General features: G+C 46.7%; 1 protein-coding gene across 1 annotated transcript in view; it reads left to right on the top strand.

The window, feature by feature from the left end:
* The first annotated feature begins 282 nt into the window (after nt 1-282).
* LOC126260374 (atrophin-1-like) overlaps nt 283-8,468 on the top strand; it is a 405,613-nt gene continuing 397,427 nt past the window's right edge. The window contains exon 1 of the mRNA XM_049957703.1: nt 283-556. The gene's annotated coding sequence lies outside the window, so the exon portion shown is untranslated. The remainder of the gene's footprint in view (nt 557-8,468) is intronic.

Here is an 8,468-nt window from a genome sequence, read left to right as displayed (position 1 = left end):
CACGGCATGCTGTGTACACTGAATTGGCAGTTGAATAAGCGCTGTTGCTTCGTTTATTTTAAAGCGGCAAGTCCCCGTCCGATAGCTCAAAGGCCTCGCAGGCTGCCTCTCGACCCACGGGCTGGTGGTAACAGACGCCGGTGTCTGGCTGGAGGCGGCGGAGGCCGCTCCGGCGACGCATGCGCGATGCGGCCGCGCGCCGCCAGAGGCGCTGCCGCCGCCGGCCACTACAAGAACTCGACGGGCGGCCGGCGGCTGGCCAGTTCGCGGCCGACACAGCCGACGTCGCGAGTGGAGTGGAGTGGAGTGGGGTTTAGTAGCCGCAGTGCGAGCGCCGGCTGCGGACGTCTCGTAGCTCCGGGCACCTCCGCGACGCTCCACGAAGGGGCCCGCCGCCACGCCGGAACTCTGTTTGCGTGTTACTGTGCTCGCCGTCTGTGTGTGATTCTGGACTCGTAAACCCGCTGGCGGACACGCCCACCGCTGGAATAACAGCGTCGCCGCCGCCTCCGGCCACGATCTCTTGTGATGACATGCGAGGAACAGCCACGTGAAGGTAAATCCAAACATCGAGAGCCTCACTTGGCATTAAAATACCTACCACACAACTGTCTTTTCCAAGCCGATAGATATATTGCTCTTCCAGAAGCCAGTTTCCGACATGAACAAAATTTTTAAGCGATTGACAATATTTGCAAAATATCTCACCGGTGTCCGCAAGTATTATGTACTTCGAGCCTACTGCCTCACACCATCTTGCTATCGAGAAATGACTTTCGCGTTCAAACCACGCCGGTGCTGAAGTTCCGCTGCCTTAGAGTTAGGCAGCGCTTTTGGCACTTGTGTGAAGTGGCGTGCATACAGTTTCTTACCACAGGCACTGTGAGAAATGACACTTCAGATTCTCGTTTATCTCTGAAAACTGAATAAACTCGGTTGCCGAGTCACGAAAATCCTGCGAAACGCAAAACTTTCCAGGGATGAGTTGTATAAGGACTAATTTAAAAATCCGTTAATGACAGTGTGTGTTATAAAGCTTACCGTTGTTTTAGTGTTTATTGTCAGCTGTCAGTAGCGTCTGAGATTACCTAGCTCTGTGAGGGAAAAGAATGACACGCTTCCCGGGCTTCGTGTCATGGTTTAATAACAGAGACAGTCTTTTTGTAACTACACTGGAAAGCTCATAATTACCACTTCTGTTGAATGCCTATTTTGCGTTGTCTATAGAGCTAATCGATGCATCTCGTACTAAATTAGCATCTCAGCGAGAACGCAGAAATCAGACTTTCCTATTTCTATTCCTACGCCGTTAGCAGTATTACTTTAACGTTCAGTCCTTTGAAGATCGCTTCTCTCGTACTGACTGCTAATCCCGAAACGTCGAATTATAAGTTTTCCTTGGCTAACTAGTTGTGGGTAGAAGTTTTGAGTTGATGTACTGTTCTGCAGCTCGCGCTTGATTCGGGATCAGCCCGATGTTATAGACAGTAATCGATCTGCTTCATTCAAGTCTCTATTACGCAGTCATGTGTGGCGTTTGATCGTACGTGTAGATGAGGATTACTGTACGCTCCATTACCTCCCAGCCATCCATCCCAGTGCTTTGTATCAAAGTCGGCCTTTTTCGCAGTTTGCAGTGGCTTGTAATCACGCTCTTCTGCAACACGCGTGACGAGTTGACAGAGATGAAATGACATTCCTCCATTCATCGCTTATTTTGGAGAGAAGGAGAAAATGTACCATGGTTATCTTGTAAAATCCACTGCTACCGCCCAAGAACATTTATTAAAGGTAACTATTCTTATTTTAGTCGTTGAGTCAAATGGCTCTGACTTTTCACACTATGATAATCAACACGTTCAGAACTTAACAAGTGAGTTAATGGAAGGTGTAATGACAAAAATAAATTTCTGGTTTCCCACAGTAGCTACTCTAACACAAGACTTTCTCTGCAAATGAGAAACCCTGTGCGCTCGCTCTTTAAAATCTTTTGCTGTTAAAATAACAGGAACAGTCTTCAGAACTAATACATATGAAACTGATGACCACAACACATCGAATCCCTCTTTAATAGCCTTTTAAGAAGTTCATGACGTGAAATGTATGACTGGGGCTTCATTCTTGAAAAGACTTAATCCATATTTTCACACTTTCCGCTTCGTACTTGCAGTTGACACAAAGCAATTGGTGAATAAGCCTACAGCACTTGCTGGTATGTATTCAGAGCCACCTTCCGGAACGAAGTATCAGCACTGTGTGTCTAAAGCTGAAAGGTTTCTAAGAACAACAGTAGCAAAAACAAAGAGTCGTTTGCAGCGTATGTTCAGCAATTTTCGGCGACTGGAGGAAAATTCCAGACGTCAGCGCTAAATTGTGGTTTTTAATGGTACATCTCCTTTCACCTTAGCCGAAGTATTTTGTCTGTACTGTATTTGTCTCAGTAATAGGTCTCTACATTCGTATTTACTTTTATGTCACTCGACGTTTTCTAACCACCTACATTATGTCTTTTTTTATCTGATCTGATGACGCACGATGAAAGGAATACTGAACCAAAATTGATCATAGAAGAAAAAATGGCTCAAATGGCTCTGAGCACTATGGGACTTAACATTTGAGGTCATCGGTCCCCTAGAACTTAGAACTACTTAAACGTAACTAACCTAAGGACATCCTACACATCCATGCCCGAGGCAGGATTCGAACCTGCGACCGTAGCGGTCGCGCGGTTCCAGACTGAAGCGCCTAGAACCGCTCGACCACACCGGCCGGCGGTCATTGAAGAAAATAAATGAATAAATACACTGTAAAAGAATACCGAGATGTGGTTATGTCGTCAAATCACATTCAACAGACGGTCAAGTAGTTGCCACGCTGTCCACAGGCAATCAACATACCGTTCCAGTTACTACGCTCGCTGTTAAATACCCTGCGAATATTTTTTTCAACTCGATAAATTTTTGAATACTTTGATGTTCAACGGTTCTGTCTCGTTGTAATCTCTTTGTACTCTACTTGCCACACTATCAGTCTTCGTACTTCCGTTTACATATTCTGTCATGTTTGCCTTTACAAATATTCCCCTCTAAATCTCTTTCCACGACCATCTGTGATTCTGAATGTCTTAACAAATGTGCCTGTGTTCTACCTATTTATCAGATAGGGTCTTCTCCACATCTTTCCTCGTGTACTCTTGCTACTACCTTTTCGTTGACAATATTATCAATATTTAGACAAAAATGAATTACTTCTGTGTCTGAGGGGGAAGTATTTAGTTGTTTCTATCAAACAGGCCAGTTCTCGCTTACGGCTGTAAAATTTTCATTTATTACGGCAGCACTTTGGAATATTCCCCATTTTCGAGCAAAAATCTGGAATGCAAATGTGCACACAGGCATAATGGCAAGAGACACTCTAAACTTCAAGCGAGAACGAATGTTGTCCACGTCATATAACAAACAATATTCACGAAACTATACGAAAAGCGTGGCAATAACACACTTGTGATTCAAAGTTCATATTGTGACACTTGACAGCTGAATTAAAAATGTGGCTGATGGACCCTGTAACCAGTAGCTGCTTTTATTTGCCGTGTTTTACTGTAGTTTCAAGTTCGTGCTAAACTAAAGAAATTTGAAGAAAAAACGATATAGAGAAACAGTGTGTGCACCACATGGGACATACCAATTTGTACATAAGAAAGGAAACATCCTGACTAACTGGCTCATCATCTGCCAACACAAACCTTTAATGACTGAAACTTGGAATTTGACGACGATGTCGATCTTACACTGTAGGGATGGTTAAAGAAGGAATTTTTGTAAATTTCACCGCTAAGAGGGTGAAATAGGAGATAAATTTGAAAATACCTCGCTATTGAGGCAATTTTGAAGCTAGACATACGTAGATTGACACTTGGTTTCTCGGTCAGAAATTAAAAAAAAATGCGTTTCACCATTTTTTGGAGATCCGATCCCTATGGGGATGAAAAAGCGAGTGACACTTTTTTTTAAAGAAAATAAGTCTTTATTAAAGAACTTCTAAAGCATTTTAGAGCTACATGTATGAAAATAGGTATTTGATTTCTCGGTTGGAAATGAAAAAAAATACATGTTTCAGTGGCTTTTGGTAATTCACCCGCTAAGGCGGTGGAATAGGGATGAAAAGTTTTATGAAAATATTTCATAATGAGGCATTTTTAAAGATAAATTTATGAAAATTATTATTTGGCTTCTCGGATGGCGATGAAGAAATGCTTGTTAGGGGATGAAAGTTTCTATGGAAATATCACCACAAGAACTCAAAAGATACGATTAACAAAAAACTCATACTACAGCTACCGGTATCGCATTTCGGTCAAAAGTACATTCGGAAAAGACCATGTTTTATGGCCTTCATTAGAATGGAGAGCTTACAAGGTTTGTGGACTAAATCAAAGAAAGCGCCTTCACAGTCACTATGAGAAATCGGCTTTGTCAGAGTCGCATAGAAAAAGAAACTTCTCTTCAGCACAATTTTTCAGTAGGCCTAATATGTGTCCGAAAAATTTGTTTAGTTGTAGTACTGAGCAAATGCGAGCTAAGCAGCGGGCTCTGAGCCAGTACTAATTATTTCTTTCGATGCAAACGGAGAAAATGGTAATCGTCGCACCTGTACTATTCTGACAAGCCGTCTGTTAAGCAGCATACCGCCTTGCTCTAAAGGTCGTTAATTGGGGGAGCTCGTCTTAATAGGTTTACTGCCACGTGCGAAGTGTTCGCCCGTCGCCCCGCGCAACGCAGAAACAATCGCCTCGCTCTGCGGCAGTGCGGCTTAGCGCGTTGCCACGTGTGCGCGTGTGTGTTTGTGTTTCACGTACGTAGCAGGCGGCAGTTCCCAAACGGCGCCGGTGCGACGGGGGCAGGCACGCGCGGCGCGACCTTGCGGTCGACTCGCCTAATTTAGCCCGCCGCGGCCACTGGATCAGATAATGAGCAGATCGCCGCCGGCTGCCGAAGCTGCTGCTGCTGCTGCTGCTGCTGCCGCCGCCACCGCTGCGCAAACAGCCGCGATCGGCGGCTGCAGCGCACGCCGCGCTAATTCCGGGGTCCGGCCAGCCACGTTCTCTGTCGGCCGTTCGCTCGCGAGGCCAGACCGCCAGCCACCACCGGCCGCGCCAGCGGAAGCCTATGCCAGCCAGCGCTAGAGCAGCAGACACGATTTTTGACGATACACACCCGTACGTCTACACTACCTGATTGAAGATAGACCTCATTAATATGAAGTGTGTCCACACTTCGCTTGAACTCTGCAGGACACAATTTCGGTGAGGTATCTGAATAACCTTTAGAGGTGAAACTTCCTGGAAAATTATAACTTGGGCCCGACCGAGACTCGAACTCGGGACCTTTGCCTTTCGCGGGCAAGTGCTCTACCAGAAGTAAAGCTGTGAGGACCGGGCGTGAGTCGTGCTTCGGTAGCTCAGTTGGTAGAGCACTTGCCCGCGAAAGGCAAAGGTCCCGAGCTCGAGACTCGGTCGGGCCCACAGTTTTAATCTGCCAGGAAGTTTCATGTCAGCGCAGACTCCGCTGCAGAGTGAAAATCTCATTCTGGAAACCTTTAGAGCTTTTCATTTCACTCAAGATGTGTTGTTGCAACACTGCACTTGGAGTACGTGAAATGATTACATTTGCAGATAAATATCAAATGGTTCAAATGGCTCTGAGCGCTATGGGACTTAACTGCTGAGGTCATCAGTCCCCTACAACTTAGAACTACTTAAACCTAACTAACGTAAGGACATCACATACATCCATGCCCGAGGCAGGATTCGAACCTGCGACCGTAGCGGGCGCGCGGTTCCAGACTGTAGCGCCTAGAACCGCTCGGCCACACCAGCCGGCAGATAAATATCACAGGCGGTTCTGAGGTAACAGGTATCGACCCGTGCTGAAACAGCCATAATAGTACGTGGTGTAGCGCCGACGAGCAGCATTACAGGCGCAGACTCCGGAATCTAGTCCGTCGTACAGGTGGCGAATGCTGTCCTAGGATACTTTTTATGCACAGCTGCCCGACCTGTTCACGTTGGCTGACGAGTCGCACGAGGTATTTCTCATCCCATCATATCCCACACGTGCTCATTTGGAGAAAAGTCTGACAGGGGAAGTTGCTGCACATCTTGCAGAGCAGATTGAGTTATACAGGCAATGTGTGGACGAGCATTATCCTGTTGGAACAACACATCTACATCTATTTACATACTCCGCAATCCACCATACGGTGCGTGACGGAGGGTACCTCGTACCACAACTAGCATCTTCTCTCCCTGTTCCACTCCCAGACAGAACGGGGGAAAATGACTGCCTATATGCCTCTGTACGAGCCCTAATGTTTCTTATCTTATCTTTGTGGTCTTTCCGCGAAATATAAGTTGGCGGCAGTAAAATTGTACTGCAGTCAGCCTCAAATGCTTGTTCTCTAAATTTCCTCAGTAGCGATTCACGGAAAGAACGCCTCCTTTCCTCCAGAGACTCCCACCCGAGTTCCTGAAGCATTTCCGTAACACTCGCATGATGATCAAGCCTACCAGTAACAAATCTAGCAGCCCGCGTCTGAATTGCTTCTATGTCCTCCCTCAATCCGACCTGATAGGGATTCCAAACGCTCGACCAGTACTCAAGAATAGGTCACACCAGCGTTCTATAAGCGGTCTCCTTTACAGATCAACCACATCTTTCCAAAATTCTACCAATGAACCAAAGACGACTATCCGCCTTCCCCACAATTGCCATTACATGCTTGTCCCACTTCATATCGCTCTGCAATGTTACGCCCAAATATTTAATCGACGTGACTGTGTCAAGCGCTACACTACTAATGGAGTATTCAAACATTACGGGATTCTTTTTCCTATTCATCTGCATTAATTTACATTTATCTATATTTAGAGTTAGCTGCCATTCTTTACACCAGTCACAAATCCTGTCCAAGTCATCTTGTAACCTCCTACAGTCACTCAACGACCACACCTTCCCGTACACCACAGCATCATCAGCAAACAGCCGCACATTGCTATGCACCCTATCCAAAAGATCATTTATGCAGATAGAAAACAACAGCTGACCTACCACACTTCCCTGGGGCACTCCAGATGATACCCTCACCTCCGATGAACACTCACCATCGAGGACAACGTACTGGGTTCTATTACTTAAGAAGGCTTCATGCTGCAAGAACAGCAGAAGAACACATCTAACAACAATCTGCACGCATCGAACGCAGGTTAGCATCCCCTCCAGAAACACCAAAGGTGAACGAGAGTTGTAGCTCATCGCGCCTCAGACAATTATGCCTGCGGTGGGGCGAGTGTGTCTCGGACAAACAACTCTACGAGACACACGCGCAAACGACCATCACTTGTGTACAGGCAGAATCTGCTTTCATTGCTGAAGACCGCGAAGTGACCCTCTGACGTACCAGTCCGGCCGTGCGCTTCGATGCTGTGGAGTGAGTGGAAGACGTGCTAGAGGTGTGCGTGTCTGTATTCCCACTGCTAACGACTGGTTAGCAACATGTTTGACGACACTTCACACCATTTAGCCACGCGGTGTAGCCGCGCGGTCTTGGGTGCCATGCCACGGTTCGCGCGGCTTTCCCCGTCGGAGGTTCGAGTCCTCCCTCCGGCATGGGTGTGTGTATCGTACTTGACGTAAGTTAGATTAAGTTACATTAAGTAATTTGTAAGCCTAGGGACCGATGACCTCAGCAGATTGGTCCCAAAGGAACTTACCGCCACCACATCATTTAAAACTATCCGTTGCAGGCTTATTTTCCGCTGTTCTCGAGCGCCTGAGACGACGATAGTTATTTCTTCGTCGACGTCCTTTCGTCGTGTTCTGTAGATTTCTCTCTCGTATCCTCTCTTTTCGTTTTAGGGATGCCATCAGTGGCTACGTACATTACGGATCTTCACAATACTAATACTATTCAGTGTAAAAAATTGTTAAGGCTTTCGTGGCCACTTGTTGACAAACTGCCTATTGGCTTCTGTCTCGGGTTCTTCGGCCGACGTTCATCTAATGATTTTTCTGACGTTTTTTCTGACGTTTCGCCAGCACGAGTGGCTGGCATTGTCAAAGCTTCACCCTCCATTGCCGGTGGTGAACTGGAGGCGAGCTCGCGGCCGCAGACTATATGTACCTGGCGCGCCAACGTCCGAGGGCTTCTCCGCGGTCATTTCCGGTGCGGTTCTCCTCTTGCTACCTGCGACGGTCGTTCGCTGCAGTACGGGAAGCCAGGATCCGTTTATCTTAAGGCTTTCCTCTTTCTTGTTGAAACTGTTCGCGTGTTTTTGGATTTCTACAGCTTCTCTGAACAAGCGCGTGTGATAGTGCTTCTCTACAGCCAGAACTTCCGTGTCGGCGAATTTTATTACGTGGTCGGTCTCATTCAGTGCGTGCTCTGCCACGGCCGATTTCTCCACCTGC

Source organism: Schistocerca nitens, chromosome 5, assembly GCF_023898315.1.
Source record: "Schistocerca nitens isolate TAMUIC-IGC-003100 chromosome 5, iqSchNite1.1, whole genome shotgun sequence".
Taxonomy (NCBI): domain Eukaryota; kingdom Metazoa; phylum Arthropoda; class Insecta; order Orthoptera; family Acrididae; genus Schistocerca; species Schistocerca nitens.
The sequence above is the reverse complement of the archived record's forward strand: the minus strand, read 5'-3'. Positions and strand labels throughout refer to the sequence as shown.